Source organism: Eriocheir sinensis, unplaced genomic scaffold, assembly GCF_024679095.1.
Source record: "Eriocheir sinensis breed Jianghai 21 unplaced genomic scaffold, ASM2467909v1 Scaffold1075, whole genome shotgun sequence".
Taxonomy (NCBI): domain Eukaryota; kingdom Metazoa; phylum Arthropoda; class Malacostraca; order Decapoda; family Varunidae; genus Eriocheir; species Eriocheir sinensis.
The window spans coordinates 88,481-113,726 of NW_026110380.1; the positions used below are offsets into that span (position 1 = coordinate 88,481).

At 43.1% G+C, this 25,246-nt stretch overlaps 2 long non-coding RNA genes across 5 annotated transcripts; one reads left to right on the forward strand and one right to left on the reverse strand.

Annotated features, from left to right (window-relative positions):
* The first annotated feature begins 1,204 nt into the window (after positions 1-1,204).
* LOC126989151 (uncharacterized) lies at positions 1,205-13,469 on the forward strand. 3 transcript variants are annotated; one of them, XR_007742928.1, is made up of 4 exons: positions 1,205-1,352; positions 4,436-4,577; positions 8,900-9,007; positions 11,731-13,469. It is a non-coding gene; the product is annotated as an uncharacterized LOC126989151 (long non-coding RNA). The 3 variants fall into 3 exon arrangements; XR_007742927.1 differs by having other exon boundaries at positions 1,287-1,732; XR_007742929.1 differs by having other exon boundaries at positions 1,306-1,445.
* A 3,436-nt stretch (positions 13,470-16,905) lies between these two features.
* LOC126989146 (uncharacterized) lies at positions 16,906-22,980 on the reverse strand. Of its 2 annotated transcripts, XR_007742923.1 has the most exons (4): positions 22,834-22,980; positions 20,743-20,847; positions 18,359-18,463; positions 16,906-17,002 (listed from the first exon to the last, which is right to left on the reverse strand). It is a non-coding gene; the product is annotated as an uncharacterized LOC126989146 (long non-coding RNA). The 2 variants fall into 2 exon arrangements; XR_007742924.1 differs by lacking the exon at positions 22,834-22,980 and having other exon boundaries at positions 20,743-20,885.
* Positions 22,981-25,246: the final 2,266 nt, after the last annotated feature.

Genomic DNA, 25,246 nt, shown 5'->3' on the forward strand with positions numbered 1-25,246 from the left:
ACCAGTTACGGGGAACACGCTGGTGCCTTCAGAATGACGATACGACCAATAGTTATGGAGTTATTATGATCTGTTTTTCGCGTTTTTTTTTAACTTTGATCCAACTTCCTTCGCTTAATATCTATTTTTTCTCATTCTTCAATAGATAATGAAAGTTGTAGAATTTAACGATGAATACAACGCTGGTCTCTAATCTGAGCTACGACCTTTAGTTTTGGAGATAACACGTCATTTCTTTAGCCGCCTGTCACGCCTTTACTAGTAAAGATACGTTTATGGAAATAAGTATAGCGATTTGAACCAAGGCAAGCTATAATTTGACGTTTTTAAATTCAACTTTGGACGCGTTTGGTTTCTTTTTTTTATTTCTGAATATTTCTTGACGAACAACTGTTACAAGGTGTAGAGTTTGCCGGAGAACACGATGGCGCTATCAGAATCAAGATAGCATTTTTCGTTATTGAGCTATACCGCTCCAAAGTTTGGTCTTTATGGTTTTCGCCTGCGCCTCTTGCTGCGTCCATGTTTTCCTCGTGTTCATGGAGCCCCCCAGATGTAGCATTTGACGCTGAACATTTTGGTCTTTACTAGAATCCGATCGGTTGAGTATTAACGGAGTAATCAACGATTTTGTGTTTAGGGGGGGGGGAGTGGTTGGGGGGTATCACCGGGGGGGTGGTGGTGGTCTTGGACGGGGGGGGGTGTCTGTGGGGTGTCCTGGGGGAGGGGGTGTTGTGGGCGGAGGGGGAGGGTGAACGATATTTCTTCTTTTTCGTTTAGTTTAAAAATGTTTCGTGCTGTGAATTCATCTCTTGTGTCTAGTTTTCATAACGTATCATATTCTATTTTTTTTACTGATGGCGTGTTTTACCATTTTTTGAAGGGGCGCCGTGCAATTTTCTTACGTTACTGAACCTAGAAATAAATAACATGTTCTCTGACGTTCCTAACATGGGTGAATAAGCTTTGATATTGTCGATAGAGGTTTGTTTTGATCAAACCCTTAGAGACCCAGCCATGCCGACCTGATCAGGAGTTACGTTAGCAATGATGTCCCTCGATGCTGCTCTTGCTCTTGCTGTACAGGTGACCCGTTGGAGAGAGTGAACAATTCGTGATGTATCTGACCTATTAATAAACAAGTAATGGCTTAAAAACAACTAAATTGCCATATAAGTAAGTATAATATATTCATCAGCCGATTGGGAGGTTAATAAGTGATAAAATAATGAGTGATGAAGCAAATGATTGTTGTGACCTGTTGTTGTTGGCCTGGAAATCCCGAGCCACCTGTGACATCAAGATCAAGATGGAGTGAGTGAACAGACACCCTATGGAGTTATTCGTGTGCGGTGAGAGACTTACACGTTGTTATTTGCATGCGTGACTAACTCTACAGCTGTGTCACTGTGCTCCTGTGTGCTGTGTTACGTCTACGTCTTGAGGTGACGGTCAGGGATTAGCACATCTCACATCTGAGGGTGGACGTGCCGCTCTCTTCCCTAACTGAACTTCTGCCTATTATTATTGGTGTTGTGTCTCGCCATGCCACCCAAGCTTTCAAAATACCCTGGTCCTGCTGGCCACTCGTCGAGAACTCCAAAGCAAGATGGCATTATCCCGAAAACAAAAGGACTGGTTGGTACTCGATCCCAGAGGAGGGGACCCCCGATCAGCTGATCATGGTGGCACGCGGGTATCAAGCTATCAACTCGGACTGATGGTCAACCTGGTGGGTCTGTTGTGTCTCCTTGTGGTAGCTGTGAGGTTGCTGTTGGTCAAGATGGCATTGGATGTGATAAATGTGATAATTGGTTTCATCCTAGTCCACTGTGTATGGGGGTATCTGATCGTGTGATTGATGTCATTCGTGAGGCAGGAGGTGCTGGGGTTGAATATGTTTGTACTCAGTGTAGGGCTCGTCCTATGGTTGCTGGAGCTGGTAAGGATTCCTCAGGTGACCCAGCTTTAGCTCAACTCTTTGTAATGGTGAGATCCTTGTGCTCAGCAATTACTAAACTAACAGAAAGGGTGGACTCTCTTGCCTCGCATTCATCTTCTGCCTCTCCGACTCAGGTTACCTCTGGGGATGATTTGAGAATGTCTATTCGGGAGGAAATAGTAGAGATGGACGAGAGAAGAAAAAGGAAAGAATCAGTCATATTCAGGGGTGTAAAGGTCGAGTCTAATGAAGATGCAAGGACTAGCATTGCAAACATCACTAGCTATATTCTGAATACCACTCCATCTATGTCTGATTTATTTTGTATTGATAGAAACAAGGGTCTTTACAGAGTTAAAATTGCCGATGATGACTCGCGTAGGAAGCTAGTGATGGAAGCAAAAATTCTTAGAAACAACCACGAGTTCAATGGCACTTATGTTAATAGGGATTTAACATTCAAACAAAGAAAAGAACTGTATGAGAGGCGACAAAGGAACAGGCTAGATGGTGCCTCAGCTCAGCCTGTAGCCCAGCCTGCCAGTTCTGATTCTCTTGGCTCAACTGCCCCTTTACTACCCAACTAAATGTTAGTTTGTGTAATGTAAATAGTCTTATCAATAAGGTTGCATTTGTTAAGCACTTCTTATTTTCAAATAATGCACATGTATTAGGGGTTACTGAGACTTGGTTAATTAGTACTATTCCAGATGCTGCAGTTTCAATTACTAATTATAACTTATTCAGAAATGACGTTTCTGGTTCAGTTCATAAACATGGAGCTGGCATTTATGTACACAATTCTTACAGATGTCTCAACATGAACATCAAAATACCTAACGTCTGCTCAGTCTTTCTTCCAGATTACAAAATATTTATTGTAGTTGTTTATAGACCTCCCTCTTACTCTCTTCAAGACAATAATAATAGATTTTCTAACAGATTTTTGTACTAACAGGGAAGTAATAGTGATTGGTGATTTTAACCTTCCTTCTATCTCTTGGTTACTAGGCAGTGTAAATAATGTAACAGCTAATACTGATAAACTTTTTCTAGACTGTTTCACCTCATTAGGCCTCACTCAGTGGATTGATGAGCCAACAAACATCAGGGCAGGCAATACTTTAGATCTATTTCTCACTACTGAAACTGATCGAGTAGTCTCCTCTAATGTATTTCCCCCATTTGCCAACTGTGATCACTGTGTTATACTTTGTGGATATATTTTCCAGTACAAACCTGTGAAGTCAAATGTCAGCGCTGCATCCCCTTTCTGGCCTAAAGCCAATTTTAAGCAAATTAATCAATTCTTGTCCACTGTAGACTGGGACTTTGAATTCCAGAATATGAACTCTAAAGATTCATACAATAAATTTTTGTCCTATATAAACTATTTTGGAAGAACATATGCTCCACAAAAAACTCTTCGCTCCTCATCAAGTGCCCCTTACAAACCATAGGAATACAAACCTCCTAGAGCTCTTATAAACATCCAAAAGAATAGTTGGAACCATTACAAACAGATGAGAGCAGTACATGGTAGAAACTCTGTACTTGCTTTTGAAGCTTTGCAAACATTTCTGGATGTAAATTACCAGTACAGGAACTATTCCACTCAGAAACAGATTTCTTATGAGGAGGACATCCTTAATAATTACTCAGTTAAGCCCAAATTATTTCACTCGTACATACGCGGGAAAAAAGTAGGCTGTCCTTCCGTTGGTCCTCTCGGGGATGCAGAAAACTTAGTATCCGACCCTAAAGAGATGGCTCAGCTCTTAGGTGGTGCTTTTTCCTCAGTGTTTACCATACCCTCTGGTCTTCCACAGTCACCACACCAAGTACATGATGGCTCCTTTCACCAGATACACTTCACAGTTCATGATGTTGCTAGGGAACTCGGTGCTATTAACCCTTCCACTGCAATGGGACCTGACTCTGTTCATCCAGTATTACTAAAACATTGCTCCACTAATTTAGCATATCCTCTGTTTAAAATATTCGTTTCATCTAATAATTCGGAGGAGGTTCCTGAAATTTGGAAAAAATCTTTAGTAGTACCTATTTTCAAGAAAGGTAAACGAAGTGATCCTCTTAACTATCGCCCAGTAAGCCTCACTTCTGTTAGCTGTAAAATTTTAGAGAGAATAATTGTTGCTGCACTGCATAATTATTTGAACGAGGAATAGGGCTAACAGGGTATTAGGCTTTATTATTAACAGGACGGTAACCAGCAGGAGTGCAGAGGTCATCCTCAGACTCTGTTTAGCGTCAGTCAGGCCACACTCAAGTACTGTTTATTTTGACTACCGCTACCGCACTGGGAAAGAAAAAAATGGTACCGCTCTACCACAACCGCACTACTCCGGAAAAACTACCGCACTTCTGATTTTTTAGGACCTGATTATTACTGTTATTATTTCTATTATTATTATCATTATTATTATTATTATTATTATTATTGTTATTATTATTATTATTTTTATTTTTCAGCGGGTGATTTTGACATGCGGCAGCTTGGGGTCGCCCGCAGGGTCCTCCGCTCCAAGGGAATGACCAGGACATGCGCCTCCCCCCGCCAGGCATGGGGGGGGGGAGGTGGTGGAGGTGGAGCGCTGTCACACCATGATAACAGGTGGGTGGTGATGTGGTGTTGATTGTGTTCATATGTGTGTGTGTGTGTGTGTAAGTAAGTAAGTAAGTAAGTAAGTTTATTGCCATAATACAAAGTCACTTATAAATTTACAAAGTCAGATATTGAGGCACAGTCTGTTAAGCCGAAGCTTCCTACAGACTGGGATGAACTAATATATGGTAGACATATTGTAGGCATACTGTATCAGCATATATCCACAAAAAAAATGTGCTTATGCATTCATAGATTTGCATCCACATGCACACATACTCGTAAACGCACACAAACGTACATATACATTCACACAAACATACATATACATACACATAGCTGGGCGTTATCGCAATAAGTTATCGCGATACTTTATCGCTGATAACAAAATCGGATTATGGACCATCCGCTACTTATTTAAATATATATCGGTATCTTCGTTACTTTTGTAACCAAACTAGCAATAATCGCTACTTTTTTTCCGCCTCTCAGAAAAAAAACGTTGTCTCCTCCCTACTGCGCATGCGTGGCCCGGTGCTGTATGAAAAAACTTCGGGGTATGAAATATCTTCCGTGATGAGATTTCATACTTAGATCATGAAAATTAAAATACTAGGTTATTTTTTTATGCTACTCAAAAATCAATATATTCACTGCCTCAAATTTGATATTCCATATTAGTTTGTGACCATGCCATGGTACTGAAGGCACCCGGTGTTGTGTTATTTGGTGTCCCATCATCAAAAGCTGGCGATTTTGTTTACAAACACTGGTCTCTCGTGAACTGCGCATGCTCAGACCATTAAGTGTAGACCTGTACGGTCTCACAATGCTTTTTTAACACATTAAGAGTTGCTGGAAAGCTGAATCAAACATACAGTACCACCATCCTCGCTGTTTCTAGAACGACGTACACTCTGTACATATAAATACAACTCGTACAGAGTGTTGTTCTAGAAACAGCGATGATGGTGGTACTGTTACTATATGTCTGATTCAGCCTTCCAGCAACTCTTAATTACGGTTTAAAATCTTTATGAGACTGTACAGGTGTACGCTTGCTGGTCTGATCATGCACCGTTCACGAGAGACCAGAGTTTGTAAACAATTTTTGACGGTGGGGACGCCAAATAACACAACACCGGTTCAGGCATTTCTAGTACTACCGTCCATATGTACGTGTCAACGTGTGGTTTTAAGGTTTTGTAAGTTTCCTAAAATACAGATAATGAAAATTTTAATTCATCAATGTTGTTCTATCTGAAATATCAATATAGTATCGTTTTCGCCTATCGGACTTATCGCTAGCTAGTATCGGAATTGTGGATTTTTATCGGGTATCGGTTATCGGTTATCGCCTATATTTGTGTCTCTAGTCAATGAATATCGGTTATCGCCGTTAAGGTTTTTCATTATCAGTTATCGGGAATAAGGTTTTCTGTTATCGTGCCCAGCTATGTACATACATACATATACATATACACACATACACATCCATACATATATATACATACACAAAATAAACACACATGTACATACCTATATATCAAACCTTTTACTTTTTTTTTTTTTTTTTTTTTTTTTTTTTTTTACAACAAAGGAGGCAGCTCAAGGGCAACAAAAAAAGAAAACAATAATAAAAAAAAGCCCGCTACTCGCTGCTCCTAAATTAAAGCAAAAGATGTGGCCGAAAGGAAGATCAAATACAGGAGGAGAGGTGTCCTGATACCCTATACACCAAATATATAGAAATTCTCATTCATTCTGACAATTAATTTTTTTTTTTCTTTCTTTTTGAATGGCGAAAGATTACAGGTTAACATAAGATTTTTTCAATGTGTTGGCAGTGAGCTCCATATTCCTGGACCAAGACAGGCAGTGCTATTATTACAGAGAGATGTATTAAAGCGCGGGACATGGAGACTTGTACTATTTGCCCTTGTTACTCTTTGTCCATCTATTAACGAGAAGATTAAAGAGTCTGTTTCCTTAATGGTTTTAAATATCAATAACAGCAGGAAATATTTATGAATTGAGCCGATATTCAACAAATGATGTTTAGAAAATATCTCTCAAGTTGAACGGAATTGTCTAATGAAAAATATACATCTGAATACCGTTTTCTGTGCTACTACTAATTTATTTAGAAAAGAAGGCCAAGTACAGACACACACAAATGCAATAATGGAGGAAGGGAAAGGCGAGCATGTAGTGTGGCTGGACATTATACATATATGTTTATTTTGTATTTATAATGTCTATTTTCCTTCTTTTTTTCCTTCCTTCCTTCCTTCCTTCCTTCCTTCCTTCCTTCCTTCCTTTGTTCCTTCCTTCCTTCCTTCCTTCCTTCTCAATTTTATCATCTAATCTTTCCTTTTTATTAATGTTAAAGACTGTGAATGTATGTTATTATTATTATTATTATTATTATTATTATTATTATTATTTATCTTTTTCTGTCTCTGTGTGTTCAGAATTATGTATTATATGTGTATTTTATTTATTTTAGTTCTCTCTCTCTCTCTCTCTCTCTCTCTCTCTCTCTCTCTCTCTCTCTCTCTCTCTCTCTCTCTCTCTCTCTCTCTCTCTCTCTCTCTCTCTCTCTCTCTCTCTCTCTCTCTCTCTCTCTCTCTCTCTCTCTCTCTCTCTCTCTCTCTCTCTCTCTTAATAACTTTTTAAATAATATGAATTCTCTCTCTCTCTTCCCTTTTCCTTTCATTCCCTTCCCTTTCCTTCCCTTCCCTTTCATTCCCTTCCCTTTCCTTCCCTTCCCTTTCATTCCCTTCCCTTCTCTTCTCTTCCTTTCCCTTCCCTGTCATTCCCTTCCCTTCTCTTCTCTTCCTTTCCCTTCCCTTTCCTTCCCTTCCCTTTCATTCCCTTCCCTTCTCTTCCTTTCCCTTCCCTTTCCTTTCCTGCCCTTCCCTTTCCTTCTCTTCCTTTCCCATTCATTCCCTTCCCTTCTCTTCCTTTCCCTTCCCTGTCATTCCCTTTCCTTCCCTTCCCTTTCATTCCCTTCCCTTCTCTTCTCTTCCTTTCCCTTCCCTTTCATTCCCTTCCCTTTCATTCCCTTCACTTCTCTTCCTTCCCTTCCCTTCATTTCCTTCCCTTCCCTTTCGTCCTTCTCTTCCTTTCCTTTCATTCCCTTTCCTTTCCTTCCCTTCCCTTCCCTTTCCTTCTCTTCCTTTCCCTTCCCTTCTCTTCCTTTCCCTTCCCTTTCATTCCCTTTCATTCCCTTCCCTTCCCTTTCCTTCTCTTCCTTTCCCATCCCTTCTCTTCCTTTCCCTTCCCTTTCATTCCCTTTCCTTCCCTTCCCTTTCCTTCTCCTCCTTTCCCATACCTTCTCTTCCTTTCCCTTCCCTTTCATTCCCTTCCCTTCCCTTCCCTTTCCTTCTCTTCCTTTTCCATCCCTTCTTTTCCTTTCCCATCCCTTCTCTTCCTTTCCCTTCCCTTTCATTCCCTTACATTTCCTTTGCCTTCCCTTCCCTTCCTTTCCGTTCCCTTCCTTTCCTTCTCCTCCTTTCCCATCCTTCTCTTCCTTTCCCTTCCTTTCTTTCCTTTCCTGCCTTCCCTTCCTTCCCTTTCCTTCTCTTCCTTTCCATCCCTTCTCTTCCTTTCCCTTCCTTTCATTCCCTTTCCTTCCTTCCTTCCTTGCCTTCTCTTCCTTTCCCATCCCTTCTCTTCCTTTCCCTTCCCTTTCATTCCCTTTCCTTCCCTTCCCTTTCCTTCTCCTCCTTTCCCATACCTTCTCTTCCTTTCCCTTCCCTTTCATTCCCTTTCCTTCCCTTCCCTTCCCTTCCCTTTCCTTCTCTTCCTTTTCCATCCCTTCTTTTCCTTTCCCATCCCTTCTCTTCCTTTCCCTTCCCTTTCATTCCCTTTCCTTTCCTTTGCCTTCCCTTCCCTTCCCTTAAACTCCTCTCAAAGGCAAGGCCAGACAGAGGCAATAGATAAACATATTATTATTATTATTATTATTATCATTATTATTGTTATATGCATGGAAATGTCTTTAAGGAGGAAGAGGAGGAAGAGGAAGAGAAGAATTAGTTGATAATGAAGGACTGGGAGGAGGAGGAGGAGGAAGAGGAGGTCCTTCATTATCCACTATTTCCTCTCTTCCTCTTCTTCCTTCTTTTTTTCTTGTTTTCTTTCTCTTCCTTCTCCCTATTTTTCTTATCTTTTTATTCTTATTCATAATCCTCCTCCTCCTCCTCCTCCTCCTCCTCCTTCCTCTTCTCATCCATCTTTTGACTCCTTATTTTCCATGTATTTCTATTTACTTTTATAACTGAACTTTCAACAAAGCAATATTAACAAGTCTCCCCTTTGACCAGGTTTCCCCATGACCTGCGTGCCGATTTCGTTGACCAGCGGGGCATACAGTGCTTCTGAGAGCCCCCGCCCCAGCCCCGAGACCTGCGGGGTGACCCACTGGACTTGAGGTGGGTCTGGGTTCCTATGCTGTCACATCCCTTATGCAAGAGTTCACCAGCATCTTCACTCTTTCATCCCTGTGCTGTCCAAATCCCTTATGCATCCCTGTGCTGTCCAAATCATTTATGCAAGAGTTCACCAGCATCTTCACTCTTTCATCCCTGTGCTGTTCAAATCCCTTATGCATCCCTGTGCTGTCCAAATCCCTTATGCAAGAGTTCACCAGCATCTTCACTCTTTCATCCCTGTGCTGTCCAAATCCCTTATGCAAGAGTTCACCAGCATCTTCACTCTTTCATCCCTGTGCTGTCCAAATCCCTTATGCAAGAGTTCACCAGCATCTTCACTCTTTCATCCCTGTGCTGTCCAAATCCCTTAAGCAAGAGTTAACCAGCATCTTCACTCTTTCATCCCTGTGCTGTCTAAATCCCTTATGCAAGAGTTAACCAGCATCTTCACTCTTTCATCCCTGTGCTGTCCAAATCCCTTATGCAAGAGTTAACCAGCATCTTCACTCTTTCATTCCTGTGCTGTCCAAATGCCTGAGTTAACCAGAATCTTCACTCTTTCATCCCTGTGCTGTTCAAATCCCTTATGCAAGAGTTAACCAGCATCTTCACTCTTTCATCCCTGTGCTGTCCAAATCCCTTATGCAAGAGTTAACCAGCATCTTCACTCTTTCATCCCTGTGCTGTCCAAATCCCTTAAGCAAGAGTTAACCAGCATCTTCACTCTTTCATCCCTGTGCTGTCTAAATCCCTTATGCAAGAGTTAACCAGCATCTTCACTCTTTCATCCCTGTGCTGTCTAAATCCCTTATGCAAGAGTTAACCAGCATCTTCACTCTTTCATCCCTGTGCTGTCTAAATCCCTTATGCAAGAGTTAACCAGCATCTTCACTCTTTCATCCCTGTGCTGTCTAAATCCCTTATGCAAATTCACCAGCATCTTCACTCTTTCATCCCTGTGCTGTCTAAATCCTTATGCCAGCATCTTTCTTTCATCACCAGCATCTTCACTCTTTCATCCCTGTGCTGTCTAAATCCCTTATGCAAGACTTCACCAGCATCTTCACTCTTTCATCCCTGTGCTGTCTAAATCCCTTATGCAAGAGTTCACCAGCATCTTCACTCTTTCATCCCTGTGCTGTTCCAACACGCTAGCGCAGGCATTTAGGGCCATAAATACGCCTAATGCTTGCTGTGAGCGTTTAGCAATGAAAGGGTTAAATCAAGTGATTTAAATCGATTTAAATGAGAGTAAAAAAATCATGATTGAAATCAAAATTAAATATACTGTATTTAAAATGATTTAAGTGATTTATCAAGAGTAAAATATTTAATAATTATATATATATATAGTATATATATATATATATATATATATATATATATATATATATATATATATATATATATATATATATATATATATATATATATATATATATATATATATATATATATATATATATATATATGTATATATATATATATATATATATATTGCCATATATATATAAGTCAGGCACCAGTTAATCATTGCCATCTCTTACAAGTCAGGCACCAGTTAATCATTGCCATCTCTTACAAGTCAGGCACCAGTTAATCATTGCCATCTCTTACAAGTCAGGCACCAGTTAATCATTGCCATCTCTTACAAGTCAGGCACCAGTTAATCATTGCCATCTCTTACAAGTCAGGCACCAGTTAATCATTGCCATCTCTTACAAGTCAGGCACCAGTTAATCATTGCCATCTCTTACAAGTCAGGCACCAGTTAATCATTGCCATCTCTTACAAGTCAGGCACCAGTTAATCATTGCCATCTCTTACAAGTCAGGCACCAGTTAATCATTGCCATCTCTTACAAGTCAGGCACCAGTTAATCATTGCCATCTCTTACAAGTCAGGCACCAGTTAATCATTGCCATCTCTTACAAGTCAGGCACCAGTTAATCATTGCCATCTCTTACAAGTCAGGCACCAGTTAATCATTGCCGTCTCTTACAAGTCAGGCACCAGTTAATCATTGCCGTCTCTTACAAGAAAAATATTCAGAATCATAAAAAAAGATAAACTATTAGTCCTACTTATGATTTTTGTGTGAAAAACTCCTCTTGGGTAATGTATATTAAACTATGGTTTCATTGGCCAAGTTTAATACAAGAAAATGTCCCCATAAGGCTGAGTAGCTAGCGTGCAGCATTCAGCCTGTGCATTCTCCTGAAGACGCTGCCACCAGCATTTTCGGACTCTACCAGCGAGGGGCTAAGACTACCCAAGTAAATCAAGAATGAGTTCCGGGGGGCAGCATGAGCCAAGATTAAATGGCATCACTATAAAAATTGCCTGCGCCATGACGGGCTGGGGCCGACCACCAGGCCCCTAAAGAAGGCCTACTGGTGCTATAGGCGAACACGCAAAAAAAAAAGTGGAAACAAAGAAGTTTATGCAAAAAAATCATTTCAATCAAAAAAATCGATTTAAACAAGAAAAATCTGCTTTAAATCAAATAAATTGATTTTTTTTTATTTTTTTTTAGAACATCATGATTTTTTCCAACCCTGCCTCTCAGAAACTCTTGGGAGCTTTCTGTAACCTGGGAGAGCTCTTTGGAACCCCTGAGAACTCTTGGGAGCTGTCCATAACTTAGGAGACTCTTGGAAATGCTTACGAAATCTCTTAAAACTCCCTCAAACTCTACTGAAAGGATCACCCCATATCCGCAGGTCCTGGTGGCACTCGACCCGAGCTACTGGTACTGCCAGAACCCCCTGGCTGGCGGATGAGATCTTCCTGATGGATGTGGCGGCCAACTTCCTGACTGTGAGGATCGGGGAGTGCAAGAAGCGGCCAGAGGTTTTCAAGGACACGACCGACCCAAACCAGAAATCCCATTGCTCGATTATGTGATGTGTTGTGATTGTGAATATGTCTTGAGTTTGCTGGTGAAGGTTTCCATGGCAAATAGGATCATACTGAAAAGATATTAGCCGGGGGTCTTCAAGGACACGACCGACCCAAACCAGAAATCCTAGTACTCAATTATGTGGTTATTGTGAATATGTCTTGACTTTGCTGGTGAAGGTTTCCATGGTGAACAGGATCATACTGAAAGGATATTAGCATGGAAAGATATTGTTGTGCTGTGTTCGTGGGAGTCCCGTAAACAAACATGTGGGTACAGCTATTACTGGACGCAAAATGTTATTGTAAAGCCTGCTGGATACATTTGACAAGCATAGAAAACCACCTAAAAATTATAAGTTAAAACTCTGTCATCACTTGCAGAATTGGAAGTCCAAACAATCTAAACTGATACTTCAAAGGGAGCCCACAGCCTTGGGATTACTTTAGGCATTTGGGTTTGAGTCTTGGTGCAAAGCCAGATTTTTAAGAAATTTATTTATAAAATTGTGCGGGCCGTGAACACCTCGTGTGTGACCCCCTGCTGCTCACAAGCCGTACACCAATTAACCGTGTAGCAGCGACGGGACAAATTTGTGGCTTAACCGTGGAGCAGCGACGAGCCAAACTTGTGCCATGATTTAAACCCAAAAAAATAGATGATACATAAACTGATCACAAATGTTTTGATATATATTATGAAATGGTTTGTGTGAAGGGTGATTTTTTCTCATTTTTCTCGCTTAGAGGGACCATTAAGAAACATGATCCCCGCTGCTACCGGGTTGAAAAAAACAAAACTTCCTATGGAGAAAAAATCATGCTATTCCGCCTTCTGTATAAAAAGAGATGTTATATGTTTTTTCCTATTTTAGTCATGGAATTTGTGCAGAATATTGTTGTACACTTGGGCACTTAAACAGGAGGAGGCTTTTCAAACAGGCAAATGTTGGTGCCCAGATGTTTTAAAATGCTGCTTGGAAGTCTGGAAGAGTGACTGGAATCTGCGACATCTTTGCTGATGGGGTCTTCGTGGTGCAGTGGTTAGCACACTCAGCTCACAACCAAGAGAGCACGGGGTCGATTCCCAGGCGGAGTGGAAAAATTTGGGCGGCTTTTCCGATACCCTACGCCCCTGTCCACCCAGCAGTGAATGGGTACCAGGTATTAATCGGGGGTTGTGTCCCGTCTCCTGGGGTTTGTTCTCTTCTATAATTCCTTCCCATTCTGTCTCTCTCCGACACATGACCACAGATGTTGCGCCCACTAAACAAAACTTTCCAACTTTTTCTCTGGTGATTCTCTGTACAGGCAGTGGTTCGGAAGGTGTACTAGACTGCCTCCAGCTGACTGTTTGAGGCTCTACCATGTCTTCCGGTCATGGTTTTAGGGTTTCCGCCGTCCATAAGCTTAAGAAATCTTGTGTACTGTATTTCCAAGCTTCTGAAAATGGACCCAAAATATAATACTGAGTGCCTCTCTAATGTTTATCTCTATGTATAGGGAAGGGAGTTGTATCATAGCCTGTTAAGAATATTAAGGTGTCTATTGTGTATTTCCAGGCCTCTGAAAATGGACCCAAAATGTCAGAATGAGTGCATGTTGTACCTCTAATGTTTATCGCTATGTATAGGGAAGGGAGTTGTACTCACAGAGTTATATACATAGAGGGTTCCCAGAGCCTGGATTTTGAAGCAACTGGCGGCCATCTTAGGGTGACGAATGGCGAGACAGAGAGAAATTTACTTTCCCATAGTTATGTCTGCTATTATCAGGTCAGCAGTGCCTCAGCGACCCTCTGTCAGATAGACTTGTTATTTTCTTGTCCATTTTCTACCCACTGATTATTGTTACATTGGTACATGTCATATACCATCTGCATCGGAAAAACATGCTCAATTTGAAACTGTAAACGAAAATCTAATACAATAAAAAGTTCCTGAATGACAAGTAATTGAGGCAAAAAATATGAACAAAAATGTTTATACACTACCATAATGATATGCAGCAATGTCTCATGAACACGATGATCGGCTCAGTTTTCCAAAATATCATAATGGTGGCTGGCTAATAGTGGTTAAGTGTAAACATGTGGAACAACGGAAAGGTCGCCAATCCGTCACCCTATGGCAGCCGACCACAGGCAGGAGCAGTGGCTTCACCTCTCACCGTGGCGAGAGATTGGAGTTGAACCCTCTAGTCTATAACTCTGTGGTTGTACCATATCCTGTTAAGAATATTAAGGAGTCTGTTGTGTATTTCCAGGCCTTGGGAACTGTGACAATGGACTGAAAACAACATTGGAATTAGTGCAAGATATACCCCTGATGTCCTGCTCCTGTTCTTCCCTTGTATAGAGAGAGAGGAGAGAAAGAACAGACATAGTTAGTGAAGTGAAGCCTTTGTTCAACCTTTCTTATGCCTGTAGTGAAAAATAATAATAATAATAATAATAGGAAGAGATGATGTTATGAGCTATTGTGTTCTTAAGGGCTGATTAAACTTTGCTGGTATCGGAATCTGATTTTTTTTCTTTAATTCCTATTAGATATTATTAATTAAGTCCACCTTAGAAAGTTAAGTAAGATATGAAAAGAGAGAGAGAGAGAGAGAGAGAGACATATCTCCCACAAAGTCAAAATATATTGGCTCCCCATGTTTAAAGGGAGAGAGAGAGAGAGAGAGAGACATATCTCCCACAAAGTCAAAATATATTGGCTCCCCATGTTTAAAGGGAGAGAGAGAGACATATCTCCCTCAAAGTCAAAATATGTTGGCTCCCCATGTTTAAAGAGAGAGAGAGAGAGAGAGAGAGAGAGAGAGAGAGAGACATATCTCCCACAAAGTCAAAATATATTGGCTCCCCATGTTTAAAGAGAGAGAGAGAGAGACAGACAGAGAGAGAGAGAGAGAGAGAGAGAGAGACATATCTCCCTCAAAGTCAAAATATATTAGTTCCCCCATGTCTAAAGAGAGAGAGAGAGAGAGGTCTTATAAATCTCTCTCTCTCTCTCTCTCTCTCTCTCTCTCTCTCTCTCTCTCTCTCTCTCTCTCTCTCTCTCTCTCTCTCTCTCTCTCTCTCTCTCTCTCTCTCTCTCTCTCTCTCTCTCTCTCTCTCTCTCTCTCTCTCTCTCTCTCTCTCTCTCTCTCTCTCTCTCTCCCCCGACGTGAGCAAGTATACGCCTCCTTTGTTATAAAAAAAACCTCATTATCGTGTATCTGTGGGTACTGCCAGGACCTCACACAGCCCATCCTCCTTGCTCAAGGGGGGACAGTAACCACTCCTAATGAACGGAGAGAATCCGGCCTGAGCGGGGCTTGAACCGCCGTCTGTTTGGCCGTGAAGTCTGGCAGCGCGGCGCTCTAACTGATTGAGCTACTGGAGCGGTGTGTGTGTGTGTGTGTGTGTGTGTGTGTGTGTGTGTGTGTGTGACTGGCTGACTAAGTGATTGACTGATTAACTGACTCACTCACAAATGGATGGACTGATTGAGTGACTGACTGACTGAATGCAGATGAATTCAATTAGTCAGTCAGTCAGCCAGTGATAATGTTAACTACTACTACTACTACTACTACTACTACTACTACTACCACAGTTCACAGTTAGTACAGAGAGAGAGAGAGAGAGAGAGAGAGAGAGAGAGAGAGAGAGAGAGAGAGAGAGAGAGAGAGAGAGAGAGAGAGAGAGAGAGAATCATCACCATTTGTTCCCCTCCACTTTCCTTTCCTTCCTATATCTTCTCTTCCTCCTTCTGTTCTTTTGTTCCTTCCCATCCGCCTCCTCCTCCTCCTCCTCCTCAAGCGCCAGGGTGGAGGAAGGAAGGTTGAGGGGTAAGGGGGGGAGAGGGAGGGGGGGTAGATTTGCGTGTGAGAGCCAAGCCTGGAAGTGTTCTTGGGTGTCCTGTGCGAAGCTTCTCATTAGTAGGTCTTTGAGAGAGTGGCGGGGGGGAGGGGGGACTGCATGTGTGTGTATGTGTGTGTGTGTGTGTGTGTGTGTGTGTGTGTGTGTGTGTGTGTGTGTGTGTGTGTGTAATTTCCATTTTGCCTCCTAACCTCCTCCTCGTCTTCCTCCTCTAAAAGTCTATATCCTTGTTTTCAGTCTTGCAAAGGAAGGCGTAGAAGATCGAGGGTGCAGGTCACAGGCTCGGGGAAGGTAGGGCCTCCACCATACAGCTGCACTGGAGACCCTGAAGACACTAAGATTGGTGATATATGACAAGCGCTTCTTACATCAGCTATTTCTAAAGGTCAAAGAGTGGGTCAGTCGGGTTCTAATGAGTGTTTCTTCAGGTTCATGGTACAGAGGAAGGGTCAAACTACCACCAGGGTCATAAAACTACTCCTGGAAATGCTCACACCTCCTAGGAAAGCCTTGTCAAATAGGTGTTTCTTCAGGTTCATGGTACAGAGGAAGGGTCAAACTACCACCAGGGTCATAAAACTACCCCTGGAAATGCTCACATCTCCTAGGAAAGCCTTGTCAAATAGGTGTTTCTTCAGGTTCATGGTACAGAGGAAGGGTCAAACTACCACCAGGGTCATAAAACTACCCCTGGAAATGCTCACATCTCCTAGGAAAGCCTTGTCAAATTGGTGTTTCTTCAGGTTCATGGTACAGAGGAAGGGTTAAACTACCACCAGGGTCATAAAACTACTCCTGGAAATGCTCACACCTCCTAGGAAAGCCTTGTCAAATAGGTGTTTCTTCAGGTTCATGGTACAGAGGAAGGGTCAAACTACCACCAGGGTCATAAAACTAAACCTGGAAATGCTCACACCTCCTAGGAAAGCCTTGTCAAATAGGTGTTTCTTCAGGTTCATGGTACAGAGGAAGGGTCAAACTACCACCAGGGTCATAAAACTACTCCTGGAAATGCTCACATCTCCTAGGAAAGCCTTGTCAAATAGGTGTTTCTTCAGGTTCATGGTACAGAGGAAGGTCAAACTACCACCAGGGTCATAAAACTACCCTGGAAATGCTCACATCTCCTAGGAAAGCCTTGTCAAATAGGTGTTTCTTCAGGTTCATGGTACAGAGGAAGGGTCAAACTACCACCAGGGTCATAAAACTACCCCTGGAAATGCCCACAACTCCTAGGAAAGCCTTGTCAAATAGGTGTTTCTTCAGGTTCATGGTACAGAGGAAGGTTCAAACTACAACCAGGGTCATAAAACTACTACTGGAAAAGATCACAACTCCTCGGAAAGCCTTGTCAAATAGGTGTTTCTTCAGGTTCAGGGTACAGAAGAAGGGTAAACCTACCACCAGGGTCATAAAACTACCCATGGAAATGCTCACATCTCCTAGGAAAGCCTTGTCAAATAGGTGTTTCTTCAGGTTCATGGTACAGAGGAAGGGTCAAACTACCACCAGGGTCATAAAACTACGCCTGAAATGCCCACAACTCCTAGGAAAGCCTTGTCAAATAGGTGTTTCTTCAGGTTCATGGTACAGAGGAAGGGTCAAACTACCACCAGGGTCATAAAACTACTCCTGGAAATGCTCACACCTCCTAGGAAAGCCTTGTCAAATAGGTGTTTCTTCAGGTTCATGGTACAGAGGAAGGGTCAAACTACCACCAGGGTCATAAAACTACTCCTGGAAATGCTCACACCTCCTAGGAAAGCCTTGTCAAATAGGTGTTTCTTCAGGTTCATGGTACAGAGGAAGGGTCAAACTACCACCAGGGTCATAAAACTACTCCTGGAAATGCTCACACCTCCTAGGAAAGCCTTGTCAAATAGGTGTTTCTTCAGGTTCATGGTACAGAGGAAGGGTCAAACTACCACCAGGGTCATAAAACTACTCCTGGAAATGCTCACACCCTAGGAAAGCCTTGTCAAATAGGTGTTTCTTCAGGTTCATGGTACAGAGGAAGGGTCAAACTACCACCAGGGTCATAAAACTACTCCTGGAAATGCTCACACCTCCTAGGAAAGCCTTGTCAAATAGGTGTTTCTTCAGGTTCATGGTACAGAGGAAGGGTCAAACTACCACCAGGGTCATAAAACTACCCTGGAAATGCTCACACCTCCTAGGAAAGCCTTGTCAAATAGGTGTTTCTTCAGGTTCATGGTACAGAGGAAGGTCAAACTACCACCAGGGTCATAAAACTACCCCTGGAAATGCTCACACCTCCTAGGAAAGCCTTGTCAAATAGGTGTTTATTCATGTTAATGGTACAGAGGAATGGTCAAACTACCACCAGGGTCATAAACATACTCCTGGAAATGCGCACAACTCCTAGGAAAGCCTTGTCAAATAGGTGTTTCTTCAGGTTCATGGTACAGAGGAAGGTCAAACTACCACCAGGGTCATAAAACTACCCCTGGAAATGCTCACCTCCTAGGAAAGCCTTGTCAAATAGGTGTTTCTTCAGGTTCATGGTACAGAGGAAGGTCAAACTACCACCAGGGTCATAAAACTACTCCTGGAAATGCTCACACCTCCTAGGAAAGCCTTGTCAAATAGGTGTTTCTTCAGGTTCATGGTACAGAGGAAGGGTCAAACTACCACCAGGGTCATAAAACTACCCCTGGAAATGCCCACAACTCCTAGGAAAGCCTTGTCAAATAGGTGTTTCTTCAGGTTCACGGTACAGAGGAAGGTCAAACTACCACCAGGGTCATAAAACTACCCTGGAAATGCTCACACCTCCTAGGAAAGCCTTGTCAAATAGGTGTTTCTTCAGGTTCACGGTACAGAGGAAGGGTCAAACTACCACCAGGGTCATAAAACTACCCCTGGAAATGCTCACACCTCCTAGGAAAGCCTTGTCAAATAGGTGTTTCTTCAGGTTCATGGTACAGAGGAAGGGTCAAACTACCACCAGGGTCATAAAACTACCACTGGAAATGCTCACACCTCCTAGGAAAGCCTTGTCAAATAGGTGTTTCTTCAGGTTCATGGTACAGAGGAAGGGTCAAACTACCACCAGGGTCATAAAACTACCCCTGGAAATGCTCACACCTCCTAGGAAAGCCTTGTCAAATAGGTGTTTCTTCAGGTTCATGGTACAGAGGAAGGGTCAAACTACCACCAGGGTCATAAAACTACTCCTGGAAATGCTCACACCTCCTAGGAAAGCCTTGTCAAATAGGTGTTTCTTCAGGTTCATGGTACAGAGGAAGGGTCAAACTACCACCAGGGTCATAAAACTACCCTGGAAATGCTTACATCTCCTAGGAAAGCCTTGTCAAATAGGTGTTTCTTCAGGTTCATGGTACAGAGGAAGGGTCAAACTACCACCAGGGTCATAAAACTACCCCTGGAAATGCTCACACCTCCTACGAAAGCCTTGTCAAATATGTGTTTCTTTAGGCTCAAGGTACAGAGAAAAGGTCAAACTACCACCAGGGTCATAAAACTACTGGAAATTCAAAAGCCTTGTCAAATATGTGTTTCTTTAGGTTCATGGTACAGAGGAAGGGTCAAACTACCACCAGGGTCATAAAACTACTGGAAATGCTCACACCTCCTAGGAAAGCCTTGTCAAATAGGTGTTTCTTCAGGTTCATGGTACAGAGGAAGGGTCAAACTACCACCAGGGTCATAAAACTACCCCTGGAAATGCTCACACCTCCTAGGAAAGCCTTGTCAAATAGGTGTTTCTTCAGGTTCATGGTACAGAGGAAGGGTCAAACTACCACCAGGGTCATAAAACTACTGGAAATGCTCACACCTCCTAGGAAAGCCTTGTCAAATAGGTGTTTCTTCAGGTTCATGGTACAGAGGAAGGGTCAAACTACCACCAGGGTCATAAAACTACTCCTGGAAATGCTCACACCTCCTAGGAAAGCCTTGTCAAATAGGTGTTTCTTCAGGTTCATGGTACAGAGGAAGGGTCAAACTACCACCAGGGTCATAAAACTACCCCTGGAAATGCTCACACCTCCTAGGAAAGCCTTGTCAAATAGGTGTTTCTTCAGGTTCATGGTACAGAGGAAGGGTCAAACTACCACCAGGGTCATAAAACTACCCCTGGAAATGCTCACACCTCCTAGGAAAGCCTTGTCAAATAGGTGTTTCTTCAGGTTCACGGTACAGAGGAAGGGTCAAACTACCAGGGTCATAAAACTACACCTTGAAATGCTCACACCTCCTAGGAAAGCCTTGTCAAATAGGTGTTTCTTCAGGTTCACGGTACAGAGGAGGGGTCACACTACCACCAGGGTCATAAAACTACCCCTGGAAATGCTCACACCTCCTAGGAAAGCCTTGTCAAATAGGTGTTTCTTCAGGTTCACGGTACAGAGGAAGGGGCAAACTACCACCAGGGTCATAAAACTACCCCTGGAAATGCTCACCTCCTAGGAAAGCCTTGTCAACTCGGTGTTTCTTCAGGTTCATGGTACAGAGGAAGGGTCATACTACCACCAGGGTCATAAAACTACTCCTGGAAATGCTCACACCTCCTAGGAAAGCCTTGTCAAATAGGTGTTTCTTCAGGTTCATGGTACAGAGGAAGGGTCAAACTACCACCAGGGTCATAAAACTACTCCTGGAAATGCTCACACCTCCTAGGAAAGCCTTGTCAAATAGGTGTTTCTTCAGGTTCATGGTACAGAGGAAGGGTCAAACTACCACCAGGGTCATAAAACTACTCCTGGAAATGGTCACACCTCCTAGGAAAGCCTTGTCAAATAGGTGTTTCTTCAGATTCATGGTACAGAGGAAGGGTCAAACTACCACCAGGGTCATAAAACTACCCCTGGAAATGCTCACACCTCCTAGGAAAGCCTTGTCAAATAGGTGTTTCTTCAGGTTCATGGTACAGAGGAAGGTCAAACTACCACCAGGGTCATAAAACTACCCCTGGAAATGCTCACACCTCCTAGGAAAGCCTTGTCAAATAGGTGTTTCTTCAGGTTCATGGTACAGAGGAAGGGTCAAACTACCACCAGGGTCATAAAACTACCCCTGGAAATGCCCACAACTCCTAGGAAAGCCTTGTCAAATAGGTGTTTCTTCAGGTTCATGGTACAGAGGAAGGGTCAAACTACCACCAGGGTCATAAAACTACCCTGGAAATGCTCACACCTCCTAGGAAAGCCTTGTCAAATAGGTGTTTCTTCAGGTTCATGGTACAGAGGAAGGTCAAACTACCACCAGGGTCATAAAACTACCCCTGGAAATGCTCACACCTCCTAGGAAAGCCTTGTCAAATAGGTGTTTCTTCAGGTTCATGGTACAGAGGAAGTGTCAAACTACCACCAGGGTCATAAAACTACCCCTGGAAATGCTCACATCTCCTAGGAAAGCCTTGTCAAATAGGTGTTTCGTCAGGTTCACATGGTACAGAGGAAGGGTCAAACTACCACCAGGGTCATAAAACTACCCCTGGAAATGCTCACACCTCCTAGGAAAGCCTTGTCAAATAGGTGTTTCTTCAGGTTCATGGTACAGAGGAAGGGTCAAACTACCACCAGGGTCATAAAACTACCCCTGGAAATGCTCACACCTCCTAGGAAAGCCTTGTCAAATAGGTGTTTCTTCAGGTTCACGGTACAGAGGAAGGGTCAAACTACCACCAGGGTCATAAAACTACCCCTGGAAATGCTCACACCTCCTAGGAAAGCCTTGTCAAATAGGTGTTTCTTCAGGTTCATGGTACAGAGGAAGGGTCAAACTACCACCAGGGTCATAAAACTACCCTGGAAATGCTCACACCTCCTAGGAAAGCCTTGTCAAATAGGTGTTTCTTCAGGTTCATGGTACAGAGGAAGGGTCAAACTACCACCAGGGTCATAAAACTACCCCTGGAAATGCTCACACCCTAGGAAAGCCTTGTCAAATAGGTGTTTCTTCAGGTTCACGGTACAGAGGAAGGGTCAAACTACCACCAGGGTCATAAAACTACACCTGGAAATGCCCACACCTCCTAGGAAAGCCTTGTCAAATAGGTGTTTCTTCAGGTTCATGGTACAGAGGAAGGGTCAAACTACCACCAGGGTCATAAAACTACCCCTGGAAATGCTCACCTCCTAGGAAAGCCTTGTCAAATAGGTGTTTCTTCAGGTTCATGGTACAGAGGAAGGTCAAACTACCACCAGGGTCATAAAACTACCCTGTAAATGCACACACCTCCTAGGAAAGCCTTGTCAAATAGGTGTTTCTTCAGGTTCATGGTACAGAGGAAGGGTCAAACTACCACCAGGGTCATAAAACTACTCCTGGAAATGCTCACACCTCCTAGGAAAGCCTTGTCAAATAGGTGTTTCTTCAGGTTCATGGTACAGAGGAAGGGTCAAACTACCACCAGGGTCATAAAACTACCCCTGGAAATGCTCACACCTCCTAGGAAAGCCTTGTCAAATAGGTGTTTCTTCAGGTTCATGGTACAGAGGAAGGGTCAAACTACCACCAGGGTCATAAAACTACCCCTGGAAATGCTCACACCTCCTAGGAAAGCCTTGTCAAATAGGTGTTTCTTCAGGTTCATGGTACAGAGGAAGGTCAAACTACCACCAGGGTCATAAAACTACCCCTGGAAATGCTCACACCTCCTAGGAAAGCCTTGTCAAATAGGTGTTTCTTCAGGTTCATGGTACAGAGGAAGGGTCAAACTACCACCAGGGTCATAAAACTACTCCTGGAAATGCTCACACCTCCTAGGAAAGCCTTGTCAAATAGGTGTTTCTTCAGGTTCATGGTACAGAGGAAGGGTCAAACTACCACCAGGGTCATAAAACTACTCCTGGAAATGCTCACACCTCCTAGGAAAGCCTTGTCAAATAGGTGTTTCTTCAGGTTCATGGTACAGAGGAAGGGTCAAACTACCACCAGGGTCATAAAACTACTCCTGGAAATGCTCACACCTCCTAGGAAAGCCTTGTCAAATAGGTGTTTCTTCAGGTTCATGGTACAGAGGAAGGTCAAACTACCACCAGGGTCATAAAACTACTCCTGGAAATGCTCACACCTCCTAGGAAAGCCTTGTCAAATAGGTGTTTCTTCAGGTTCATGGTACAGAGGAAGGGTCAAACTACCACCAGGGTCATAAAACTACCCCTGGAAATGCCCACAACTCCTAGGAAAGCCTTGTCAAATAGGTGTTTCTTCAGGTTCATGGTACAGAGGAAGGGTCAAACTACCACCAGGGTCATAAAACTACTCCTGGAAATGCTCACACCTCCTAGGAAAGCCTTGTCAAATAGGTGTTTCTTCAGGTTCACGGTACAGAGGAAGGGTCAAACTACCACCAGGGTCATAAAACTACCCCTGGAAATGCTCACACCTCCTAGGAAAGCCTTGTCAAATAGGTGTTTCTTCAGGTTCACGGTACAGAGGAAGGGTCAAACTACCACCAGGGTCATAAAACTACGCCTGGAAATGCTCACACCTCCTAGGAAAGCCTTGTCAAATAGGTGTTTCTTCAGGTTCATGGTACAGAGGAAGGGTCAAACTACCACCAGGGTCATAAAACTACCCCTGGAAATGCCATCAACTCATATGAAAGCCTTGTCAAATAGGTGTTTCTTCAGGTTCACGGTACAGAGGAAGGGTCAAACTACCACCAGGGTCATAAAACTACCCCTGGAAATGCTCACACCTCCTAGGAAAGCCTTGTCAAATAGGTGTTTCTTCAGGTTTACGGTACAGAAGAAGGGTCAAACTACCACCAGGGTCATAAAACTACCCCTGGAAATGCTCACATCTCCTAGGAAAGCCTTGTCAAATAGGTGTTTCTTCAGGTTCATGGTACAGAGGAAGGGTCAAACTACCACCAGGGTCATAAAACTACTCCTGGAAATGCTCACCTCCTAGGAAAGCCTTGTCAAATAGGTGTTTCTTCAGGTTCACGGTACAGAGGAAGGGTCAAACTACCACCAGGGTCATAAAACTACCCCTGGAAATGCTCACACCTCCTAGGAAAGCCTTGTCAAATAGGTGTTTCTTCAGGTTCACGGTACAGAGGAAGGGTCAAACTACCACCAGGGTCATAAAACTACCCCTGGAAATGCTCACACCTCCTAGGAAAGCCTTGTCAAATAGGTGTTTCTTCAGGTTCAAGGAACAGAGCAACGCTCAAACTACAACCAGGGTCATAAAACTACACCTGGAAATGCTCACAACTCCTAGTAAAGCCTTGTCTATTAGGTGTTTCTTCAGGTTCAAGGTTCAGTGGATATATCAAACTACCACCAGGGTCATAAAACTACCCCTGGAAATGCTCACACCTCCTAGGAAAGCCTTGTCAAATAGGTGTTTCTTCAGGTTCATGGTACAGAGGAAGGGTCAAACTACCACCAGGGTCATAAAACTACTCCTGGAAATGCTCACACCTCCTAGGAAAGCCTTGTCAAATAGGTGTTTCTTCAGGTTCATGGTACAGAGGAAGGGTCAAACTACCACCAGGGTCATAAAACTACTGGAAATGCTCACACCTCCTAGGAAAGCCTTGTCAAATAGGTGTTTCTTCAGGCTCATGGTACAGAGGAAGGGTCAAACTACCACCAGGGTCATAAAACTACCCCTGGAAATGCTCACGACTCCTAGGAAAGCCTTGTCAAATATGTGTTTCTTCAGGCTCACGGTTCAGAGGAAGGGTCAAACTACCACCAGGGTCATAAAACTACCCCTGGAAATGCTCACACCTCCTAGGAAAGCCTTGTCAAATAGGTGTTTCTTCAGGCTCACGGTTCAGAGGAAGGGTCAAACTACCACCAGGGTCATAAAACTACCCCTGGAAATGCCCACAGCTCCTACGAAAGCCTTGTCAAATAGGTGTTTCTTCAGGCTCACGGTTCAGAGGAAGGGTCAAACTACCACCAGGGTCATAAAACTACCCCTGGAAATGCTCACACCTCCTAGGAAAGCCTTGTCAAATAGGTGTTTCTTCAGGTTCATGGTACAGAGGAAGGGTCAAACTACCACCAGGGTCATAAAACTACCACTGGAAATGCTCACACCTCCTAGGAAAGCCTTGTCAAATAGGTGTTTCTTCAGGTTCATGGTACAGAGGAAGGGTCACACTACCACCAGGGTCATAAAACTACCCTGGAAATGCTCACACCTCCTAGGAAAGCCTTGTCAAATAGGTGTTTCTTCAGGTTCATGGTACAGAGGAAGGTCAAACTACCACCAGGGTCATAAAACTACCCCTGGAAATGCCCACATCTCCTAGGAAAGCCTTGTCAAATAGGTGTTTCTTCAGGTTCATGGTACAGAGGAAGGGTCAAACTACCACCAGGGTCATAAAACTACCCCTGGAAATGCTCACACCTCCTAGGAAAGCCTTGTCAAATAGGTGTTTCTTCAGGTTCATGGTACAGAGGAAGGGTCAAACTACCACCAGGGTCATAAAACTACCCCTGGAAATGCTCACACCTCCT